At 37.0% G+C, this 26,106-nt stretch overlaps 1 long non-coding RNA gene across 1 annotated transcript in view; it reads right to left on the bottom strand.

Moving 5' to 3' along the window:
* Positions 1-980: 980 nt before the first annotated feature.
* Positions 981-26,106, bottom strand: part of LOC112996425 (uncharacterized) — a 40,999-nt gene continuing 15,873 nt past the window's right edge. Inside the window, exons 2-3 of the long non-coding RNA XR_003262439.2 lie at positions 8,445-8,515; positions 981-1,051 (exon numbers count right to left, since the gene is read on the bottom strand). This is a non-coding gene — a long non-coding RNA (uncharacterized LOC112996425). The remainder of the gene's footprint in view (positions 1,052-8,444; positions 8,516-26,106) is intronic.

The raw sequence follows: 26,106 nt of genomic DNA, 5'->3' as shown, positions 1-26,106 counted from the left end.
ATAAAACTAGGTAAATAAAGATTCTCTTCCTCTTCCAATAACCTAGAAATTGTGTGTCAAAAAGAATTAACTACAATATTTTCATTTCATTTGAGTAACATCATCTGGTACAATGTGCCTTTTTCCTTTATTTGCTGATATCAGATATACGCTATTACCTATGTTTTGTTTTGTTGTTGAAACTTTCCCTCCCAAAGTTTTTCACATCCAAAAACCCCACTAATGCAATGATGATAAAGTATACATCAAAAGCTGTGTGCAGAACTTATTTTTTTTTGTTTCTTAGTTATTTCCTTGAAATACTTGATTAATCAACCAAATTTTATAATACTAAAGTATAATATACAATGGTATACAATATACAGGATTGCTATAAACATCTCAAAACACGGTAGGATTTTAATTGTTTTTCAAGGTGCTTCTACAAGAAATAGTAACCTCCTTTCTATTTAATTAAAGAATTGGTTTCAGCTTGAGCAAACTGGGTGTTTTTATGGACTGATACACAATGTTAGCTGTTAGAATCTTAGGGACAAATTTTCATCAAGTCATATGTCTGGTTTTCCTCTTTTGCAACTGCAGAGCAACAGACTAAACTCTTCAAGTAGCAGACTAATAAATTTCTGTGGGCTTTTTTGGTTGTTTTGTTTTACTGCAGGAAAAGTAAAATTGCTTTCACATGCTTTTCTTTTGAGTTAAACTGCATTTTCTTGGGGGAGAGGGAGGTTCCTTGTAAATATATTCTGTATCTTCAAAATAAATTTTTGTTTTGAAAACATCATAAAATTAGGAGCAATAAACTTCCGAGCATAAGTGATGAGAACAAATGTTCTATACAGTGAAGTGGTGGCATTTTGAAAGCTCTTTGATTACATTTTATCATCTTAATAGTTCCATTATAGATGTTGGGTCCATGAATAACTATAGCCGCTAACAAGTGCGTGAATGCTACAGACTGATAGTGATATATATTACCTGTTTTAAAGTTTTCCAGAGTTACTCAGAGCAAGCTATCCATAACACATCACATTCCATCGGTTAGCAAGAAGGGCTAGAACACAAAAATGAAGAAACCGCAGTTTCATTCATATGTTTAACTGTGTTTATATGCTGAAGTCACAGTGGAGAGCAGATTAAAGGTCAGTAATAGAAGCAGTCATATGGTGAAAGACCACAATTATCAGAATGCAGAAGTACACAACAGAAAATATTTAAGTTTCTAATGGATTTAAAGATGTAAATAATAGAAATTTCTAAAGACTAGAAATTGCTGAAACAGGGGAAGATGTTAAAGGGAAGAACTAACAAATATATACAATCTATTCAGTGTTTTTGGGCCAAATGAAGCTGGGTTTGAATACAGAATGCAGTATCTACAAATTTAATTGGCAGAGCAATAGTGCTGCTTCTTGTACTTCATCTATTCTTCACAGACTGTTTATAAATTTACTCTCAAGTCCTGCAGAAGGCAGGGGGGTGAGCTGTTCTGCCCCTGCATGCTGGCTGCTAGAGGAAGGGATGTGCCTGTACCATCCCAGTGAATATCATCTCACCTAGGCTTCAGTTATATTAAAGAGCTTCTGGAAAAAATTGTGCTTCCTCTTTCAGCTCCCTCCAGGGCTCTTTAGAAGTAGGGTAGTTAAACCACTATTGCAAAACATGCTGAAGGTGAGAATATAGTTAGATAGAGGACAAAAGCTAAAATTAAAATACATTTTTGTGGTATTTAGATAATCCTCTATATCTTAAGAACAGCTCCACTAGACCTGTTTAATTTATGCTGGATGAATGTCCAGCCTGTAATATTAGCATAACTGCAACTTTTTAATGGTGAGCTCACCAATAAATGAAAGAACCAAGCACTATTGTTAGTTCATTCCAGTTTTAAAGACTTAATTTCCATTATTCTGTTAGTGGTAGATATCACTTTTATGCTATATATGTAGGGACATTAGCAACGTATTCACATTAACTCTGTAGGAATTTCAGATGAGAATTTACAGAACATGGAATTTAAAAGGGAAGTAAGTATTGTTATGCTGGTATGTGCATATATAACATGCATCTTGTAGGAACTAGTATTTCTCTCTCTGTGGACAAAGTTGCTTAAGCTAAAGGTAGAATCAGCAGAATTTTCATTTTTCTGGGCTCTTCCATAGTTTGGGAGGAACTCTAAAATTCATATTAAAAGAAAAAATTCCTCTCTTATTGTCACATAACAGACATTTCAAGTTACTTTGTCACTATAAGTGTTTGTAATAATTTAAAACTATTTTTTAAAGGAAAAAATATTTTTGATTGCAACATTTCTCTTATTCTCTAAGTGAATAATGCTGTTCAATAAATGAGCAGATTGTGTCAAATTATGATTATTTATAGGCAAAAAAGTCACGTTTGTGTTGACAACATGTTTTAACAATAACTTAAACTAAACTGAGTTATTACTACAACTTTGCAAATACACATGGTCTTATGATTGTAATGGCTTTGACAATATCTTATTTAATTTTGATGTGCACAGATTCATCTTCCTTTGAAACGTCAGTTCAAGCATACGTAAAAGCAATTCTTACGTGAAATTCATGTGTTTCATTTACTTTTGGCTGTTCAATAACAGGACTTTGCATATTGTTGGTGTAAAGCTCAAATGCATCCCTGTTTTTCTCAATTTTAGGGTCCTGTTTGCACATGATAGAATCAAATATTTAGCTCTAAAAACACAGAGTCTTCAGTTTGTAGAAAAACCTCAAATTACCTCTTTAGTCTTTGGAATCTGCTGTCAAGTTTAACTTGGGCACCAGATGCTGGCCTGTGTTAAAGCTATTTTACATTGATCTGTTGGCTCTAAACAGATTAAAAGATTTGTAAGTGTGAGAAGTGTAGCTGATTTGCTTGCTAGAGCTGCCTTTCATGGACTGTTGATAGCTAGATAAAATGGCTCAGTATATCAAAGTTAGGGCTGTTCTGCCAGAGACTGGGCCACTACCGTATTGTTCTTAACACTGATGGGAGAAGGCATTAAGGTGATTTGAGATAGCTTGTTCTATGAAGGCGGATAGGCTTCTAGTGTATTATCTTCTCTTAATTATGCTTAAATGTTTACTTCCTCACAATTTTTACTGGTACCTGGAGTAGTTACTCCTCAAAAAGTCTGTCCTCCCCGCCTCACCCCGTGTTTACCTTTCTGTTCCCCTTAATTTCTGACTACTTCCCCTTGAACTGCATACTGGATAAGTCAGAAACTTAAAGGTGCTGGAGAAGATAGTAATCTGGTTATTAAACTAGCAAGACATGTAAGACTCAGCATGTAGAGGACAGTGTGCTGAGTAAAGAACATATAACACAATGAAACAGGAAGGTTATTGCTCAGGTCAGGACTCCTCCACAGCTGGAGTTGCTGGATTCCTCCAGTGAAGCCTTGGAGCAAGTGCAGAGTACCTGTGAGGGGAGTGAGAATTAGGAAGTGCTGCCTGGGCTTCTCGTGGGCATCTTCTATGTCCCCTTCAGATCCCCCCTCCCCCTGCCAGGGGAGCTGTATGGCTCTGGCTTGCTTTGAGTCTGGTGTATTGTGTGTCTAGTGACTCTCTCCATGTAGAAGGTTTCCTGTGACTCCATCAGGGTTTTCGGTTTCCCATCGTGACCCTGATGCAAACTGTTGGGAAGTGGGCAGGGGGCTGTGGCAGCCCCCCGTGCCTGCGCTTCTATGAGCACCTTCTGCCAGCACATGTGCATGAAGTCCCTGCGGTCCCCTTCTGCTCCCCTGTTCTGCCCACACCGACAGGTGTGTGTTCCTGTTCTCCACTGCTTCTGGTGCATGTGAGCTTGTGGTCAACTGAATTGCTGAACTAATCCATAGAAAGACTAAGCCCCTGTGCACCGCCCCCCCCCACCCCCAGCAAAGTAAGTTATACTTTCAGCAGGGACCACCTCAAAGCATGCAGTGAAGTGTCGAGAGCAAAGAAAAGAAATGTCATTGATCACGATGAAAGGATGTGAGCAGTGGGGGGAGTAGGAGAAATATGGTTTCATAAATAAAACAAGAGATAGTATTTTTTCTATATTTTGTTGCAATAGTACACATAATTTTGCAAGTAGTGGCCCTTATGCATTTAGAGGGCTCTCACAGTATTTACATTTCTAAGGAGGAGGTTTAAGTACAATAAGAATTCTGTAAATAAGCTGAAACAACGGCATGCAGGAGTGAATGTACTCATTTATTATTCCTTTAAAGAATAGCTTTTTCATCAATATTTCAGTTTTACAAACCATTATTTTGTTGTAAATTATTAAGTTACATAAATTATTCTCTGTATGTAATATGTAAGTTTGAGAATATAATAAAATTTTATACTTGCTATCAGATAACAGATGCTGCTCTGCCATTGATACGCATTCATTTAAAAACACTGCAGTTCTTAATTTTTTTATTTTGTTTTATATAACTGAATCAAGCTTTGACTTAAGAGTTATTTTGCCATGTGGGATGTAGGTCAATGAACAGTAGAAGACTTTAGAAGAAATATTTTTCTCTGAGGGAAAAATTATAGACTATTAAATATGCATATGTCTTTAAATATATTTGTAAAGATTAAGGTTCTGTTGTGATGGCAGTGGTGTTTTATCTGAAAAAAAAAAGTGGAATAAGATTTGTCTCATACAGATAAGTCAAAGGTGGTACTGTTAATGCAGTTTGGAGATGGACAGTACAGAAAAAGCTGGCATTTTCAGAAGAACCAAAGCAAGTTATGTTCTCTCTTTCTGATGAAACTTGGCAACTAATCTCTCTAGGATAATCTGGAAAAAGTCAGTGTTAATCTTGCCCAGTATTATCTCCACTCTTCAGCCAGAAATATAATTCATGATAATTCAACACTTAACTGTAAGGTGTCTTTGGTTTCTAATGCCACTGTGAGGTGTTTTCTGTTGCTTGCTCTGGCCAATGCCATCTTGCATTTACTTTTTCCTTCTTTTTGTTTTGTTCTTTCTCTCTTTCAGCACAGTCTCTACCACTGTTTATTAAAAATTCTCATATGCAATTGTTTTTCTCAGAGTCATCTTTTTCTTTACTGTTGGTAGTCATACTACAATCTGGGCGACTTTTTTTTTCCCCTCCGTTGTGGAGGAGCAGAAGATGTGGTTACTTGTCTATTTTGCAAGCAATTGTGAATCCTTTCCAAATGGCATGAAAGGAATAATGTTGGTAAGCTAGCATTCTCCTGAGGCAAACCATGGCTGTGCTTCTTGTGAGTTATGAATAACTGATTTCTAGGCTTAATTCATCTTTCACATTCATTTCACTTTTTTTGCATAGTTTTCATTTATCCCCCTCATCCCCTTCACCTCTATAAATATAGCAGCAGTATTGTCTTGGGCAAAGGAAAGTTGTAACAAACTTGACTTTTAACTGGTTGCGATTGTCAATGCATCATTCAGTTTTCAGGCAGTATCTCGTTAAAGCTGTTTTCGCTGCAGATTGCAGCAAATATTACTAGATTAGGGATAAAAGTAGTCCCTACTCTGATGTAAGAAGAATTGACTATTTCTCTTCTTGCATGAAGGGAGAAAAGCATGAAAACCGTGTTTCTCTCTGTCCGTATTTGGTAACTTGAAATGAGTCTGAGTGATTTCCCCAGATTATTTTTCATGAGTGTGAATCCTTGGCAATCCAAGAACTCACCTTGAATAGTTGAAAACTGAGCAATTAGCTTATTAGATGAGCTGGGGCACAGCCTCTGGTCTTAGGATGCCATAATTGCGATTCAGATGCTGTTTTTATTTTGGCAGGTGGTGAGACTGCACACTGATGGGAATAGCCCAGCAAAAAATTGATCAGTATCAGCAAGCATTTCTCTAAGGTTTAGCATTTGTAAGAAAGAAAAATCTTTAAAGAAATGGTACTCTCATTAGAGGTAGGCAGCAAACTCCAAACTTCATCCTTCATCTGTAGCTGTCCCTTTCTGAGTGATTCTCCCCTCCTCCCCCGCAGTCTTTTCCCCTATCAGTCCCTCTACTGCCTTTCTGTGCACAGAGAAGTGAAAGAACTGACTAATTTTTTGTTCACTAAGGTTGAAATACTACTCTTGCATGGAATTGTTTTGGAAGCTCTGGCATTCTTCTGATAGGGGGAAGTAATGTTTTTGTGTGTCATCTTTTAAGTGCTGTTCAGTAAATGATATCTATGTACTTTTAATATTTCTTACCAAACTAATGAAACACTGAGGATAATGCACTTATCTGTAGTGATGTTCATTGTTGTATCTAGATACCATAGTATTTCCTTACTTATTCTTGAGAATCTCAGAATTTTAATTGATGATTATCAGTATTTAAAAAGACATTTTCATACATCTTTGACTGCAGCATATAAAATCGTTGTGAGTTTAATAAAAAACAAATTTGTGTTCACTTCAAGATAACTATGTTCAACACTGCATTTTACTGCTATTATTTTCAATATGTAATTTATAAAGCTTGTTTGGGACCAAGGAAAGATCAGGAGATGAATATTTTTTGACTGATGTGAATGCTTTTAAAAGTGCCTCAAGTGGGTGTATACCAACTGCCTACCCTACTTCTTCCCTCCCCCCCCCCCGCCCCCAAAAGCAATGTCTGCTTTTTTAACAATACCAGAAATCACAGCTAACATCAGCTAACTATTTGATCCTATTGGTCTGTCAGGTTTGGAAAATGAAGTTCCATGAGTTTTGTTTAAAATGGGATGACCCAAGGGGAAAGCCTACCATTAAACCAATAGGCTTATTAGGCTGATGCCGAGTTATTTACTTACTAAGGATAATTTTATCAATGCATCAACCAAAGTAACTGGAGAGGGAAGTTTGGATTGCAGAAGGACTGTTCTTGACATGTACGGGTTAAATCCTTTGAGCCAACATTGCTTAATATTTAATATTCACATTTTGTCTAACTTAGATTTCTAGGTACCTCTTATTGCTTTTTCTTAATCAAATAAGTAGGTAAGCCCTTTGTTTCTAAATCCGTGTGTTGCTTTATCAGAACAAGGAACAACAGAGAGCAAACTATGTAGAAAAAGAATTATTTTGATAAAATTGATCCTACTTGTTACAAAAAAAAATGTTAGTAATGTCTACATCACCTGTCATCCATTATTTCATGTAATGGTGAGGTAGGCTAGAGATTATGGTGAGGAATGAGGTGGTAATTCACGGTTTATCTGTTTCTGTATTTCTTGCATGCCAGTCGTCACTGCCGTAGGTACTCAATGCGCCGCTCTTCGAGTGAAGAGTATGGCGCAGCTGCTCAGCAATGAACCCCAAATGGCAGCGTGACAAAAATTCCCTCTGACCTGACCGTATCAGAGGTCTTAGACCACTGAGTATGCTCACTCTTCTACAAGAGCAAATGCAGCTTAGTGAACACAGGCTTTTATTTGGAGAGACAGAAAATCTATCTAACAACCGTGTAGCCTAAATGAAGGATGAGAGTGAAGAGTTCTGTACCTAACTTGGCTTTAATAAACATGCTCTTGGGAAAGGAAAAAAATATTCATGTGTGTTTTCAGGGAAAGGGGTAAAAATCTGTTGGTAAGAAGGTAGAAAATCTGTTGGAGACATTAGTGAGTCTATAGTATAATTCCTAAAATGATGTTAGTTTTTAGGTGTCTCTGTAGTTGTTCTTTAGTTCAAATTGTCTTTTGGCAAAGAGAACTGATGTTTCAATGCCTTATTTGTCAGTCAAGGCACAATTATATATCTAGGGATATGTAGAAAGATGAGCAAATGAAAAGACCGAAGTGTATATACACAGATATATCTAGCAATATGTTTGGTAGAAACCTATTGCTCTTAAATATAACACAGAACCCTCTGTTCTTTTCATCCTAGAATGTTCTCCATATCAGAAATTGAAATAAAGTTCAGAAGCGTTTGACTCATATAAGTTTTTCAATAATACAAACTGTATAATTCAGTAGTTCCTCTTTTATTCTGTTGTGCACATTTTCATAGTATCTTATATTATGAAATGCTTTTACCTTGCTGTTTCAAACCATGAAAATGTCAGTTACGCAAATGGTACAAGATAGGTATTTGGTAATAGCTTAGGTATTTGATATTGGATTTATCTTTGGTATTAATTCAGGTCCACAGATGTGGTGGCTTCATGATGTAAAGAAGTCAAAAGAGGCATTTCTTGCATAGCTCCAACTCCTAAATAATCCGTTGACAGTGACTGATATGGCAGTAAACCCTATATTATATCTGAGCACTGTTAGGGCATTGTACAGACACTTTCCTTCAGTTTGAATGGAATTTGAACCACTGTTTGTTCTAGCCTTACTTGTCTTTTGATCAGATGGAAGACTCCAGCACTAGCAAACTCTGGCACCCTTTTAGATCTTGGACTCTCCTTTGAAACAAAGATTCAATAGTGAAATGCCAAAATAAAAAAACAAAAACAAGACTTACTATACCATTTGATGCAAACGTCTGCATACTAAAAAGATGTTCTCCACTTGTTAGAGGTGCTTCTTAAGGCACTAAAATAAAAGAAAAAAATATGATTCTTCGTATGTAGACATATGCATTAAGAATCTTTCTCATAAGCATAAAGGACTAAAGCCTGAGTCCACTAAGAAAGGATTGTAATAATGCACAGCTCTAATAATGCAAACAAGAAAGCAAGGCATTCTCTTTAAAATTTGATAAAATATAAATAAAAATTTTGATTTGATAGAAAGGGCACAATAGGTCCAGTACAACGTTAAGAAAGACTTGGTTGTGCGGGACTTAAACATTGTGGTGTTCTCTTGGAATTGGAAGCTGCTGACAGCTACAGATTCAGCACAGGGATGAGGGGTTTTTTTGTTTTAAGTTTCACTAATGCTACCAAGTATCAATTCTCTTGGTTAACAGCAAAGTTTGGATACATCAAATCATCACTGTCTGGCATTTTTTTCTGAATATTTTTAAGAGAAAAGTCTGCCTGAATAGAAAGAAATGAATTATATAAATCTGTTCTAATGCTGAAGGTTTAGCTGAAAGGTTAAAAAAAGAAAAAAGAAAAAAAAAAAAAGGCCTGTAAAGGATTTGCTTTTACTTGTATGCACTGTAGAGGCATAACTGAATATTTAAGTGCATAGAGATGTTGGTAACCACTGTGATTGTTTCTAAAAGTTAAGTTTTAATGGCAGTTAATACAGCCCGTAAACCAAGAGAAAAGTCTTTTCCCCAGTACAGAATGTAGGAAGATGGTAGTATTTTAGGCAGCAGTGACATTTACTATTTCAAACCTTTACTCAGTAATGGCAGGTAACTATGCAGTTTGTACACAGATGCACATTACTACCAAAAACCTATTATCTCTGAAATACATTATTTTATTTTTTCAAATACAAATGACATTCAGAAAGTTGGGAAGGCAGACAGCAAGACATCTTTTTTAGATGTGTCACAGCTAGAGACAACTCCAATTAAAACTTGAGGTGACTTGAAAAAAGCCTGTCCTACAGACTGACATTTGCATCCTGAAATGGAGGACAAAGGTGGGATACTTTAAAATTCAGAAGCTTTCCAGCTGATGAAACCATAAAACAAAAAACACACAAAGTGATTGTATGTGGTTTCCCTAAGAAGCATTAAAGTGTGGAAATTCTGTATTCAGGAATGAGGTCTATCCTACATTAACCTAAATGAGGATGTGCTGAGCTGTGCCCACCAGTGAACACCAAAGCGACGCATGCATGCTTTTGACGAGGCAGCACTTTTTGAAGTGTTGTTGCTCTCTGTAGTGATTTGAAGGTGACTGCAGTGTTTTATGAGCATAAATATTTTCTGCTTGTAAGGTAGTTCTTAAATGTGATGGGATTTCCTTCTTCAGTTACTCTATTACATTATTGAACTAATTATCTAGAAAAAAAAACTACACCTTTTTTCTTTTCTAATAATTGAGGAATTCTACTCTTTATAAATTTCCATCATTTTTCAAAAAAAAAAAAAAGCACTTTGGAACTTTAGAACTCTAAAACAGAATTCTTGTGTTGTGCTTGGTGGCTTGTGTGGGACTTGAAAGTCTAAGGATGGAAGCAACCACTTTTTCTTCCTCTCCCCTGTATTGTCTCTGAGCAGGATTTCAAAAATAAGATGAAGAATTTCAAGAGCATGAGATCAGCTTGCCTTTTGCAGCTGAATGGTTCTGAAGATGTGCTAATGATTCCTGGTCTTCTGCCACTGCAGTGTGACATTAAGCCAGTCAGTACCTCCTTAAAGCTTTGAGTAATTTAAACTAATGAGTTGCTAAGGTGTTGTTTTTTTTATTTTTAGATCAACCTTAAAAAATAATCAGCCATCGGATAGCTGATGTATAATTACATGAAAACTATAATTTTGCTTTTGTTTAAAAAAAAATGTAGAAAGTGTCTTGAAACATGGATTTATGGGAATAATAAGAAATGAAAAGTTCTTTTTTCACCGGTTTTGAGTTTTTTTCTATTATTACTCATTTGGGAAACAAACAATTTTCCTTAGTTGATAAATTAGGAGTACTAGAATTTACCTGAAGTATAATTGCCTTTATGAGAGAAGCTTGTCTGCTGCTCAGCCCCCAGGGCTGAGGTTTAAACAGCTAGGTTCTCTGCTAGCAGTCAGCTATGGGATCTTGGAATTTGTATATATCAAGTAGTAAAATGGGAATAATAAAATTATCTGTTTCACATGGGCATTAGTAATGAGATCCTCAGATGGAAAATGGTGTGTGAATGTCAATTATTAATGTATTTGATTTTATGTTCAGAGATGCTTGTTTTTGAACATGTGAATGTTTTCGTAGGCCAGAGCAATTCAGAAGGGTCTTTAATAAGATAAATGATGAACTGAATTATGATACACTCCACTGTTTTATTGCAGTAAGTCTGCCCCTTATTTGTATTGTTTCATTATGAATTGTTCCCTAAAGGATAACACACTTTTCCACATGTTATGATAAATAATGATGCAGTTTATCACTATGTTGTTGGCTGTTACAAAAGGCTGATAAATCACAGAGACTGGTATTTTTTGTTTAAAAAAATAAATAAATAAAAGTAGCAGTTGGGACTTCAGAAACCTAGTTAAGATAGACAGCCAGAACTACAAAAGTGTAGGGTCATAATTGATTAGGTTCAATAGAACTACATTCTCCTTACTTGTTAAATGTTGCCTGTGGATTTCAAGGGAAAGCAGCCCTGTCAGCAGAGTAGGTAAAAGCAGCAATATTCTCAGTATGGTAAACATGAGATGACTGCTTCATCCTGCAGATATACTCCAAGCTGTATCAGTAGCCCTAAGTGATGCATGGGAATGGTGATGCAGGATGAACCATCATTCTCCTCTCATTCCCTGTCTTTATGGTTAGGTTATTGTACTCCCAGTTTCATCATTCTACTTAAGAAATGCTGGAAGAGGAACAGAAGTAGAATACAGACTGGAGCAGCAGTCAAGAGGCAAGAATGTAGTTTAAAAAGGGAGAACAGGAAATTAAAATGAAAACTAGAGTGCTTTTATGCAGTTCAGAGGGCATTCAGTTGCACCAAGCAGAGTTTTAAATTTTTTTTCTATCCTTAATATATGGAAGAGAAAATAGTAGTGCTAGTTCATGTAACTTTCACTTAATTAGCTATATGAGATTCATTTTAGATTTAAGGCTTTGTAAAGACTTATTTTCTGACTCACCAAATTAAACTTAAAATGGCTTGAAAAATTCATGCTTAGGAGTCCATTCTAAACAGAAGGATGGATAGTATAAATGCTGTGCATCAAAGTCTGGGACTGAAGAGGAACCTCAGGTGAAACACTTCACTGAGGTGACCTGAGAGCTTTAGTAGTTCATTAGACACTTCAACAGGTCAAGACTTTTTCCTAAACTTGTTCTTCTGGATTAATTTAAGATTTGTTCATGCTTGTTTTATGAACTACTTTCTTTATAGCAGATCTGGATGTGCCTAAAATGAGGAGTCAGTTTTCAATAAGACTGAAATCTGGTATTGTAGCATTAAAACCCCTTTGTGGCAGCCATGTTCACCTTCCAGTATGTTGATTGCTTTTTATTGCCATCTGAAACAGCATAATGGCAGTAACTGGCCCTGGGATGGATGAATATAGCTTCCAGATTTGGGCATGTTATGCCTGTGCTGGATGTCTTCATTGATAGTTCATTCATTACTGATTTTAGAAGTTTTATCTCTATCAACTTTTTAAGTCCCTATGGATCTGACATGGAGTCAAAAGGGCTCCTTGAGTGCAGACATACTTTCAGAAGAATTCCAGATAGGGCATGTGGACCATAGTTGGGAAGCTCTTCCTATTCCTGAAATATTGTGCTTCGCAATATTTTTGCATTTATCACAGCTGAATGGTTTACAAAAGTTCTCTTTCTCCCTTTTTAACTGAAATAATTACTGAAGAGTTCACAAGGAGAACTGTTGGTAGTGACAGAAGTTGAGTAGGATACTCAGAGTAGGTAGGGATAAGGAAGGAGGAACAGCTGGAAGGGAGATGGGAAAGAAGCATATAGGAAGAGACAGCAGGAGGAGGAGAGGAAGAATAAATAGTAACAAGTACAGGAGTATGTTTCTTGCAACCTGATTAAAAAAAATACTAAGTATAACAGAATTGTGGAATATTTTCATATAGCAACTAGATCCTGGTGCTGTTTTCTTAACTGCCAAGTGTCAGTAGTATTTTTTTTTATATATATATAATATCCATCACCATAAAAAGCAGAAGTCTCTAATTGTTTTTAACAACAGTTCACTGGTAGTGGATTTTACATAACTGTTTTTGCAAACATAGCTTTCTTGTAGAACTTGTACTGCATCTTTAAAACAAATAATTTGCCCTTCTTAAGCAGCTGCTGCTTTATATTCAAATACAGCCTGCTATGCATGCTGTCTTGTGGAGATGCTACTTTTATTTTTGTCTCTCTTAATATGACTTGTGTTCAGACTGAAAGAATTTATAGGAATTTTCTGATGAAGAGAGTTGTGATCACCCAGCTGTTATGGCACTGCTGTAAATAACAGTTGAAAGGAGGAAATGGACTATATTTGCCTTCATCTAATTAGGTTAACTCCCTGTAACTCCCCTGTTAATTCCCGTACTCCCTAGGGTAGAAGTTGCCAGTATGTAATGATCCCCTGGAAGTCATGTGTGGGGCTCCATTATGTATAGTGAGAGGAATTTGTGCCCTTGTCTGGACTGTCCCCTGATGCCTATGGTTCTGGGAAGCAGGGCTGAGAGTTATCCTGGCAGTAATCATATGGAAAGCCCCAAATGGAAACTCAGTGAAAATATCAGTGTTTTGCTGACAGCTTGCCAGTGAACTAAACTGCTTTCATTCAACATCAAGATGCATTAACATCTCTGAGAAAAAGAGTGGAATTAATCCCTTGGATAAATTCTTTTGAAATAGCAGCTAAAACTATATATATTTTTAATTTAAAGTTATAAAGTGCAGTTAAGAATCTGTTATTACACATACTTTTCTTTACCCATGCTTTTGCAGCAAACTGTTTGAATCCTAGCCACCAAATTTCAAGTCATGTGTAACAAAAACACTATGCCTAGCACATAGTTATTACTAACTTTTATCCTGTAATGCAAAACTGCAAGCAAGTGCCACGGGTAAATTAAGCTTATTTACTAGTTCTGCATGTGTGACCTCTTCTCCCCTTAATGTCTTGCTCTTTGTTACAGAAACTTTAGCAGAGAACAATCTTAAGATGAGATAATTAGACAAATAGGCCAAATGTATCTTGATAATTTGAGCATATCTCTGTGCAAACTTTCATAGGAAAACAGAATAATCAATGCTGTCAGTGGGCCAATCTGTACAGTTACAGCATCAAAAATGTATTATTCTGTATCTAACTGAATGCTCACAATTTTATGATTATTTTAAATTTTAATATTTTTAAAGATGCTTACTATGTTTGCAGTGAGGAAATAACTCAATGTTGTCATTCTATTTAAATACTTCCAGGAAATACAGACTATCTTGCAACTTCTTGTCTCCCTTGTAACACAGACTGATTCCAGTCACACAAAGGCGCCATAATTACACTGAGCCATTATTCAGGTAAAAAGACAAAAAGTGGACAGTTAGTCTTTCTTGCTATGACTCACATGAAGTACAGGACAGCGTAAGAATTTGAAGGCTTTTATTAAAATGTATGAAAGTCCTTATATTTATTGAAGATGTGAAATTACTTGCAAATGTCTGAGATGAATATTTGAAAAATTCTATACGCTGTCTGGATAAGAACATGCATTTAAGTGCTTACATGTGCTTTGTGTTACTTTGGGTTTCAATATTGTTTCTTTGTATACTTGGGAAGCAGGTACTGAAATGTTTTAATACATGCTTGGTGTTAAGTTTCTGGTAAGTTTGACATTGTAAATAGGAGTGCAGAGGCCTAATCTTAAACCAAGTTTTTATATACTTATAACCAATATTAACTGTAATGATGCTAAAGTTAAAATTCCATACAGCCAATTTTTATTGGTGCCTTGGTGTTCAGTTACTTTTTTTTGATTACTTAAATTTCATACCTGAGTAAAATGGTGGCCAAATATTATATGGTGATGGATTTTATAATGTCAGACAAGAATCAGGATAAACAAATGAATAACTGATTCACTGAGGCTGTCATAAATATAGACCTGCAATGGTCTGGATATCTTGAAAAAAAGCAGTAACATCTATGAAGATGGTTCTAAGTATTGTTATTCATCATTTCCTCCCTAATCAAGCTTTGGACAAAAAGGATCCTGCTTAGGATTGCAAGACAAGCTTTCTCTCTAGTCTTACTGAGTGGCTAAGACAAAAATTATGTCACAAAATCAAGTGTTTAAGTTTGTCCATTTGCATGTGTAGCTTAAAATATTCTGATGAAGCAAATAACTTTGCAGCATATAATGCAGCAGGTAAGTATTTTCAGACAAAAATGTAACTTGTTGTTGAAAGTATCCAAGAACTAGAGTACTCTCTTCAACAGTTTACTATTTGTGGTTACAGAGCCCACCAAATATTTCCTTAACTTAGCACAATGAAGTAGCATTAACTGCTTCTATGGCATGTTATATACCATTGACTCCATGTATTAATTTTCAGTGTAATCTTTGAAAATAACCATTTAGGGCATGCTAATGCTGATTAATGTATCTTACCTGTAGGTCATCTTTAAGTCTCTTGTGAAAATTAATTTCTTAATTTTCTTATGCTGGATAAGTTAAGCTAGTTCTTTGAGTGCAAGATGACTTTGATGTGTGGCCAGGCCTTATGGTGCTCTAGCATGTATTGCCAAATATAAGCAGATCTACATAGTTGAGGGAAGAATTATTTTGTGGGATTACAGAAGGTAATAAATGATCTCTACTTTCCTTGTGAGAGAGGAAAACGGGAAAAGTTGTGTGCTGCTCTTACTTCAACTGCTCTCAGTAGCAGTTAAACAGTAAAGGTACGCAGGGTTCCACATAATCAGACTGAGCTTTGGGCTGTCATAGTCATCACAGTTTATAGATCACATCTAGATCTGCACAGCGTTCGTGCATCTGTGAAGCAAAGGCTTTCTATGAATCAGTTTGCAGACCATCTGTCAGATATTCTCTCTCTCTCTCTCTCTCTCTCTCTCTCTCTCTCTCTCTCATTTATTCATTTATTTATTTATTTATTTATTTTTCCTGGACAGTAGAGACAGTATAGGTGAAGAAGGAAGAAATGGTATTAGGGTATTATGACTCACAACATGGATCTGAAGAGTGTTTACAGGTTCAGAGACAAGAGAGTGCAGGGATCTGTGAGAATGAGCAGACATGGGGCCAACTTCATGCCCAGGATTTTGATGGATCATACAGGTATTGAATGAGTTGCCAGATGAGTTTGTCCTGAGAAGCTGATATATAGGTAGGGTCTTGGAGTTTACTTCAGATTGACTCTGATGTACCTGCCAAGTTATGTTGCAAAGCTGAAGGCCTGCAGTCAGTGCAGGAGTGCTTCAGTCCATTCTGCTTTGACTTCTTCCGCTGTAACCTGTGTTCACAGTATGATTGTTACTGTGCGACATAACACTCCTGCAGAAACGCACTCTTTGAGAGAGGAGCTACGGGTAAAGGGAACAGCTTGCCTGCTTCCTTGATGTGTTATAGAATAATGTTCCAAGATGGCTAGTGGTTGATGTAATGTTATCTGGAGGGGTAATTAAAGGGAGCAGAGGGTATCTATCCACTATTATGTGATGATGATTTCTGCTTGGAAATCCTGCTGTGAAGATGAGATTTTGTCCTTTCTTTCAAAAATCCTACAAATTCTTGACATACAGTCTTACGTAAAAATGGTATATGTGTTCTGACATTCCTCAGTGTTCAAAATCACTGTGCTCTTTCTCAAGTAGTCCAAAATAGAGTGCTTCTTATTGATACCCTGGTAGCAGTTACTTACAGAGCCTCTGCATGATGTGCTTTACATGTGGAAGTTCTTGAAGGTATGCAAATTTAAGAGGCTGCCAAAAAACATCTTTTAATTAAGGCACCCTAAAATAAACTGCTGCATTGGTGATTACCTAATTAGATAATTGTTTCAAACTCTTGCAACCATGCATTCATTTGAAGAGTAGTTGAGTAGGATGTTTTTACTCACACGCAGATGTCCTTTTTTGTCTTCTGCATTATCGTTTGATCATTTAAGATAATGACCAAAATAAGCAGCAATTCAGAAATGTGGTCTGATTTCAACTTGTTTGTATTTACTTTTTACAGATGCAAGCATGTAGGTTGCCTTGAAGTGGGTTGTGTAGGTTGCCTTGAAGTGGGTTGTTTACAGTTAAAATCTCATAATAAAAATAATCACTAATCCAGCCATAAATTCAGACATCAGTTCTGCAACAGTGAGCATTTTAGCTAACATATCAAAGAGCATTCAGCAAATTTTCCCTCTTAAACTTCAAGACACGCATGAACAGTTGCTGGTTTTAGTGAAGAGTCAACACTGAATGCATTTGTGTATTGTGTCTTTCCATTTGAAGTTGCATACAGCACATTTCTTTGCAGTTTTTTTTCAAGTAATATATTCGATTTCTGAAATTATTAGAGTATACACAACCAAATACACTTAGTCATGGAAGAGCATCGTGTTTTAACATTTCTTTTATAAAAAAATTATCCCATGAACAATGACAACAGAGCCATTGTTAGTTTTAGCTGTAGTAGGGGGCTGGGAAAATAAATATTTTGTCTTTGAATGGGATCAGAATACAGCTACTATTGGGACACACTATTTCAGCTGCTAGCACAGTCATTAATGTGTAACATTGCTGCAGTTAGCCTGCAGTTGCGCTTAAGGATGTTCTCATTCATCATGCTGGAAATAGTCAAAAGACTGAGCCCTGTTGTTCTATTTTTATTAGTTACCCTTTACTGGAAATTTTCTGTATTTGTATATATTCAGTATTTATTTTCATGCTCTTAAGAATGGGCTGTTTTCAAAATGATTTTCATGGTGGAGAAACCATACCCTTCTTCCAGATGTGCAGAAGAGTCTTTGTTAAGCTGAAAACCAGCCTTTTAACTCTTGACTGAGGAACGGCCAGAGTGCTTAGAGTGAGAGACTGTAGTGGACAGTGAATAAAATGGAGCTGGTAGCCATGGAGACCCAAATAACCTTTTTGCAATGTATAACAGCAGACTTTATACTTAACCTTTTCTTGATTGTAGCTAGTCCTTGCCTCTAAGCCATTCTCTGGTGGGAAAGCAGAATTTAAAAGACATTTCAAATTGCCTTTGATTTAGCTGGAATGGTCCTTGTAGATTGTACAGATGAACAGCAAGTCCGGTAGCTGGTCTTGAGAAAGAGGGCTTTGCTATACTGGCCACCTCTGGAAGTGATGGGAGGATTTTCTTCCCCACTTGGTCATTTACACTGTTTAGAAGTTGGGTAGGAAAGGTTTAACTTTTTTGTTTAACTTTCTTTGAATTATGGTGGTTTACAGGGGGTTGTCTTTGTACTGTGCTGTAATTCTCAGCTAATGTTGAGCAAATGAACAATGAGAATACTAGAAATGCAAATGCTCCTTTTTAATGACTACTGTTTGAAATTGCCTCTCTCTAACATAGAGGTGTTGGCCCAATATATTTATGGAGAAGGCATTTATGGGGAAAGGGGAGGATGGACGGAAGGCTAATGTGAGATCTGCATGGAAGTTAGCCAGTTTCTGCTTTCTCTGAAGTTACAAGATGGAAGCAAAAAGTGCAGACAAGGACCACTTGAGTGATTCGGTGACTGTAGGGAGTCCCAGCTATACTGCGGATCTTGTACTGCAGTAAGACTTCATTTCAGCCAGTTTACTAAAATGATGAGGAAAGCTCTTGGGCAAGAAACTGTGATAACAGATATAGGCTGATGCAAGGCTCCACATCTAAAAACTGGTAAAATCCTGTTCAGCCAGCTGCTCACCACTTCAATAGGTCTCTCCTTATTTGATATCTGTTTTTTCCTGGTTTGGGGGAATTTTTGTTTCTGTATATGCTGCCTTATCTGAGCATCTTAGCACCTGTTAGTTGTCTAAATAGATTGGGATCTAAAAAGTTGGTAGTTTTCTGCCTAGCTGCCTTTAAGGAATTGCCTTAGGAATGCAAGTAAAATACAGATCACTTTTGCTAAGATGCAAGGACTTGGCACGGAGAGGGGGAGGTACCTTAACATTTACAAAATAATTTATTGGTCTGGACATGTGACCAGGAAATCAAGAGTATTGGTTCAGTTCACAGCTTACACTCAGTCTAGTTTACTTCCCTCTATCATTTCCCATCTGCTGGCTGAAAGTAGTCACCATCAGGCGGTAGATTAATCTGGAAGACACGTTATCCTATTCTTCTGATGGTATTGCCCTCGGGGTAAGGAAAAACAAAAAAGAAAAAAGAAAAAAGTATTTTTCTATATCAGCATGACAGGGTGAGAGGTGGAAAGGATTTCTCACCAAAAGAAATCTCAAATTCAAGTTAAAGCTCTCTTCAGGTGCCTGGTTATCCTCTGATTGAGGGATGGATTTAAATCCAGAATTTTAAAAATCTGAATAAGTGTACAAGCCTCTGTATAACAGTTTGACTGTGTTAGTAGAAAAAAGAAAAAGAAAGACGATTCCCAAGGGAGGATTTAAGACTGTTTGGAGATGCCAAAATTCTGAGGGTGGGGGCTATTTTAGGACAAATACCTGTTTGCTTCATGGTATATTAGAAGTCTGAAGGTGGCATCACCATTTATTTATCCATCTTAAAATGTATTTAATTGTTTGTTTGTTGTATTGCCAGTCTGAAAAATTTACCTCTCTTCATGCACTAAGTAGGGAATGAAAATTAGGCAACTTCTTGTTTGGCAACCCCCCACTCCCCTCCATCCCCCAGTGTAGGCTCATGATACTTGAGTGTAAAAAGTCAGATTGATTGGTTTTCAGTCAGGTCATTTAAATAGAAGGTATCTGAGGAGCCAAAGCTATGAGGCATGTCTTGTCAACAGTTCTAATATACAGTGGCTTCCAACAAGGGACATCAAAACAGTTTGACAAGTGAAGCAAATGTGGAAGGTATTCAGTAGCCTACCAGGACTGTAAAACTTATCAAGTACATAAAATTATTAATGTTGATGATCCTACATAGTTTGAAATTCAGCACAGAATTAGCTGTTTTGCGGAGATTACAGTCCCATGCATCTGGAAATGCATCCTATCAATCTGTTACAGTAGTGAAAAATGTTGAAGATGACTAAGAATCAGTGCTTGTATCTGGTTTGTATACATGCTACCTACTGCAGTTTACTTGTTCAAGTAATTAAAGCCCTGAAACAGCTATAGTCACTTTGTCACACATACGTATATGTATGGGTAAATAGCAAGGGAATTTTTAACCCTCAGTAGCAGAAGTGGATTTTTATAATTGTGTAGGGAGTGTGCATATTTGATCAATGGGCTACACATTAGAAAGACATGTTTATGTTTGATGCAAAAGCATTATTGTAATTTGATGCGACCTGTATTTTTCTGTAAAAATCTTGTGTGTTCTGAGATGACTGGGGAATGAACAGCAAGAAAGTGTATGCCGAGAATAGCTGTTCCCTCTATTGCTATGCTAACATTACACTTGCTGCTCTAACTTCCAGCTGCTCGTCTCGGTTACAGCAATCACAAGCCCAGCAGTTCCTGACCATAGAATACATGACAGGCTGGTTATAATATCAGTTTCTGGGCTTTTTGGGTCATATATTGTAAGCATATGTTTTGTGGAGTATTTTTTATAACTTAGCACAATGTATTCTGTGCGTTTGCATGTTTTCCAAGAGTACAAGGGTAACACAGTGCATGCAGCCTGGAACATTGAAGCTCATAAGATCTCACCAAGTAAGAAGTGACTTAGAATAGCTTTGCTTTCCTCCTAGAAAAATAAAGTAGGAGTGATCTGTATTTTTTCATGAAGAGTTTTGGTGGCATTTTTCTATTCATGGGACTCTGTTTCTAATGTTGATATTACTACAGCAGACACTTGAAAATTCAACACAATTTTTGCACGTGTTGTGAATTTCCTTATTTTTGTGACCTTGCAAATATGATGTAGTGGTGGAGTTCTTCAGTAATAAATATGCTCCATTGTACAGTGAAAATGATACTTCAGCACTGCAGTGGAATATAAAATAAGAGCGCAGCGTGAGGAGAACATTACTGTGGTTTCCATGGCAACCGGGGAGTGCCGTATCGTTTGCATTGCAGAAGGCGGTGGGTAGCATGCACATCAATAAACGCCAGTGTTTATTAAGACTGTTAGGACAGCGATTTCTGTAAATGCACAGATCTACTGGGCTGTAATTTTTGCCTAATTTCAAGTTCCAGTCTTCTGCAGTGCCAGCTGCTTTCAACTCCTCTTGCCGCTAGTGGAAATGGAGGTAATTGGCAACAGTTAACAACATGTCCTGACACCAGCCGGTCCAAATGGAGGCATTACTTTATGAGAATGTGTGACGCGTACAGGGAAGGCAAGGAAAATTGGCTGTTCTGCTGGCACTGCAGTGCTTTTCTGTTGTCTGTGTGTGTGTGTGTGTGGGGGGGGGGTTCTTGTATGTTTTTGTTTACTTTTGAAACAATGGAAGTGTTTCATAAATTATTTTGGACACTTTGGGAAGAACCACGGTTAAACTCTCTGCAGCTAAGTCAAAATACTCAAAACTTGTTCTCTGTAGGAGTTCCAGTTTAATGAGCTTCAGAAACAACACAAGACTTATATGATCAAAAGTTTGGCAGATTTTGTTAGTTATTAGTATAACATGTAGTTTTTCCTTGCCCTCTGTGTTGAGGCACTTTTACTTTATAATCAGTTGAGTTTTTAACCCCCCATCTGTCATATACTTAGTAATGTAAAATTCTCAATTAGAGGTATGCTGACTCAGGAAACGAGTCTGTAATGAGATACTAGCTAAGTCACAACCTTTATTCACATAAACTTGGAATTTGTGCCCACTGATAGATGTCACCGTTGGCCAAACAGAAGGACCCATCACATTTGCTTTACTTTATCTGGTCTGGAAGGTTAGTGGTGCTAGGCCATGAAGCTGAACACCCAGCTGTGTTTTCCGGGCCATGATGTCTCAGCAGTTACAGATATTTAGCCTTTAGAGCAGAGCTGGCTGGTGTCCTTTCTGCTAGCTTGGAGTGTGGGCAGAGCAAAAAAAACAAATCTGCCTGAATTTCAGAAGACAAACTGGTAGTCCTCTCTGAAGGGCCTGAAAGGGATGCTGGACTAAGTATTTATTTGTGGTTGTTTTATTCAGCTATCATCCAACCTTTAACTTGCTACAAAGTCAGTGGGACAAGCCAAGAGCATTTTTTGGCTCCTTGTGTCATTCTTCTTTCTCTAATTCTATTCTTCAGCTGTTAATGTAAATATATTAAAAAAAAAAAAAACATTGAAGATGCAAGCATGGTGCACTTCTTTTTTTGCTCTTTACATATCTTCATTAGAGTACTTCACTTTAATTTTACTGAGCAGATTATAATTAGGAGCCAGTGTGATAGTATGAAACATCTGTATTTTGAGTGTGAGAGAAAAAGCAATTCATACAAAGTCAGATCTTTGCTTTGGAGTCAGGGGGCTTAGAATCAGCCCCCTAATGTCAGTCATTTGACACATCTAACCTAACTTTCAGTTGAAGACGATTGTAGTATGTTTTTTAGTGACTTCATTAATATCTTCATTAATATTAATAAATGTGTAAATGCCTGTTTACTCATATAAACAGATGTTTAGAAGTGGTAACTGTGAAAAGTCAACAAACGAAGCAAATGGGTGGCAATAAGCCAAAGCTGATTTTCTGCGGGTTGATTTATTCATGAAACATACGAGAACAAATCCCATTTAAAGTGGATTTCTTATGAGAATAATAAGAATTCCCATAATAATAATTTCTCCATTTCCAAGTATTTTGAACTAATCCCCCATGCCCCATGATTATTGTTTGTCATTTTTTGTTTTTCTCTTCTCTTTCATTTTATTTGAATATTCAACGTATACTAACCCTATGGAATTACTAACTTGATTATGTAATTCAAACAGTGCTATTTTTGGTAGACTAGCCTGTTTTTTTGGTGATCTTTCAATATCATGTATTAAATTAAATGCATTTGCTTGAATTGCTTGAAATAGGGGGGAAAACTCCAGAGATTTAAACCAGATCTCTCTACTCCAAATGTCTTGATTCCCAATGTCTACGGTCATTTGAAGACCTACTACTTTTGCCTAGGTCTCCAGATTCCTAAAAAAAAAGTGGAACTATAGATTTTTAATTTAGGTTAAGATTCTGCACCAGTATATTATGTAAATGTTAGTGTCCTTTTCACTAAAGCATTTCACTCTATCCTTTCTGATTCTGAATGAACAAAAGTAAAGTATTTACATTTTATGTATAATCATAATATTACCTATCAAAATGTTCAGCTTCCTTAAAATCCTTCTCTAGAAATAAGTGAAAGATTGACTTTTCTCTCTATGTAGTTTCAGTATGAGTACATCAAGGTAAAAATTGTCTGAGTTTTATCTTAAGTCGCCCCCTTGTGCAAAGGTGTCTGAATGGTAAAATTTAGTATGAGATTCTTGGTAATTGGCACTTTTAGCAGGCATTTTCAGGCAAGAAAACAATGGATATGGGGACTGAAGTGTGCTGTCCTGTTTCTGCTAACATTGATATTCCACATCAGAGTAGAAAGTTTTATTGGATGGAGCAGGTAATTTGGGTTTTGACTGTTATTCTTGGGCCATTCACAGCAAGTCAGAAAATGTCTTGAAGAGCATGCAGAGATCAACTGATGGTGTCCAAATGCAAAGGAATCATTTTAGTTTGTTCCTAGAGCTTTAATGCTAGAGTAATATGCAGGGGTCGTCATCTTGGAAGGGAGTGTTTTTTAAAGTCCATTCTTAGACAGAAAACAGTAAGTTGCTGGTTGTGAGAAACCATACCTGCATTCTTCTACAATTGCATGCCCTGCAAAATCTAGGGTGAACTTGGACCCATTTGCTCTCAGAGAGATTCCAGCCACATCTTCCACCTTTCCTTTATTGAAGGACTTGCAATTATTGTGTCCTGACTGCCTCCTCAGAAATGGCTGATGCCTCTGCTCTTAATTTGGGTAAGCCAAATTAAGATACCTGTCTACTTTCTTATGCCATACAACTTCATTTATTTGTGCATAGTGTTTGTATAATCACTGCCAATCACAGAATTGGCAGGTTTTTTTGCTAACTTTTGAATGCTAGTTACACATGTCTGGCAGAGGAAGGTACTGGAGAGTCAAGGCCTTAGGCCTATAATTCTGTTCCAGCTTTTCCTGTAACTGAAACACATTGCTTATGTTTTCAGTAAGAAAATAATGAGATAGAACTTGTTTCTGGTTTTGTTTTTTAAAGCTTTTAGTTTTTCTTACTACTGGAATATTCAGCATCCCTGCCTATACATTTTCTACTACAGAGTAATCCAGAGCCAGAAATACAGCTGGCTCCTGATTCACCATTTCTTCTCTTATCCTAATTCATTTTGAAGTTAAACATTCCTGTGGTACTTGAGAGGTTACTGCTTATGCATTGAGAAGAAGCATTAAGAATATCTTTTTGCGAGACTCTGTAAAGAGAGGGCTTATCTTTCTGATTGTTATCATCATTTTTATTCAGCATCTGTAGCACTGGATTTCTTTTTTCTTTTCTTATTTTTTTTGTTTTTTGGATGGCCTGCTCATATGGTGAGAATGTGAGACTTTTCTTTCTTTGTTCCACTTTATTAGTGTATATGGGGGTTGCTCATATGTTAAAACTTTTCAGAACTTCCATATGATATTAAATTAGTTTGGTTTATCGTATGATCTTTTAGATATCAAGTTGGCATTGTATAAATAGGTTAATGTTTTGATAAGCCTTCTGCATATAAATTAAAAGGAAGTTCAGAAACTCGGACAGTTTGTCTGTGTCAGCGTATGCGTGCATATGTGTTTGTGCGCGTGCATGTTTGTGAGAGAGAGACTGAGAGATTCCTCACTTGTACTATCCATGTAAGACAGTATTTATTATGGCATCTGGCTATAGAGCTGCTGGTTTAGCTGAAAATATAGCAGTTTGTGAAGTTCAGTGGTTCTTAATTACAGCCTGTATCAGCTGTGTATCTGAAAGCTCTTTGAGATTTTCCCCAAATTTGTGAATTTCCCAAATTTGAGAATTTCCCAAATTTCAGACTTGCTTAATTTCTTTTGCCCATCTTTTGCTTTTCAGCAAAAACACCTTTTTTCAGTATAATCTTTTCATGTTTCAGTTCTCTAAATTTTTCATTTTCAATCATCAAAAAGAGAATTTTATTTGCAGTTCAAATGCATTACTGCTTTACAATTTAAGAGTAATTATAGTTACAAAGGCATGTTGCACTTGTAAAAAATGCAGGGGAACCATCCTTTTAGCTATCCTAGCTTTAAAGATCTTTCTTAAAGCACGTCTGCTCTTATCTGACAGCAGGCTAAAGCTTTAATGTGAAAGGCTAACAATGTGTTTCCAAATTTTTGGGAATGGTTGAGTCGCCAAAACCAGTGACCTAATAGAAGCGAGGCTGCTGCAGCAGCACGTCTGCAGGGCGGCTCAGTGTGTATTCCCAATAGGCACACCTCTCGCCCTGGAGAGCGGTTGGAAAGGGAGCTTAAGAAGAAGACAGGACAGACTGCGCTGATCAGGTGCAGGTCATGGACAGTCAAGTGTACTGACCAGCAACCTGTTTACCCATGGCCTCGACTTCTGTCTTTCCCTGACTTTGGTCTTTCCCCTCAACATCTCACAATGCGTCCTGCACAATCCCAAAATGCTGTTTCCCAACATCCTGTAAGGAGTCCCATATCCCTGTAGGCAGTAACCCCCCTCAGTCTGTAAGGTCAAGTGGGAGCCTCCTTGTGACGGGTGTTGCAGCAGGGCACTGGGCTAATTGATCACCCTCCTTTGATAGCCCACGAAGGATGCGAGTCCGGGAGCTTCTGTTGGGTCTGCTGAGGTTACTGGCTTCCTCTGCCTGTTGCTGGTGCTCTGTGCTCCTTTGTGTTTATGGAGCATGTCTTTAATTGCATAACCTGACAATGATCTCCGCAACAAATGCAATACCACATCAAATCTGAAAAGATCTAATTGTTTGTGCCCTAGATTTGGAGATGTTGTTGTATGCCATAACACTGGTACCTCTTTTTGCTGTTTATTATTTAATATAATGCATTTGAGCTTAACTTCTTGGGTTATTGCTCTGGAAAGTGTATATACATGCTTGAGAGAGAAATATTTCTGGCTTAGTTTTTTGGGTTGTTGAGGGTTGCTTTGCGAAGCAGTGTCCATTTGGCAAATGCAAAGTAAGGCGAAGCACAGCCTAATTATTTACTTCCTGCCAACATCCCAGATGTGCATAGTATCCCAGCTGTTTGCCATCAAGTCAGCAGACTGAAGCTCACTTCAAATACGTTTGCACCATTTGAATTTCAGACGATTTCTAAAAGTTACTGAGTTTAGGGAGTGATAAGTACACATTAAAAAGTCTAAGATTTAGAAGCAACCT

This window comes from Dromaius novaehollandiae, chromosome 2 (assembly GCF_036370855.1).
Source record: "Dromaius novaehollandiae isolate bDroNov1 chromosome 2, bDroNov1.hap1, whole genome shotgun sequence".
Lineage (NCBI taxonomy): Eukaryota > Metazoa > Chordata > Aves > Casuariiformes > Dromaiidae > Dromaius > Dromaius novaehollandiae.
Note: the sequence above shows the minus strand (reverse complement) of the source record. Positions and strands in the feature narration are given on the sequence as shown.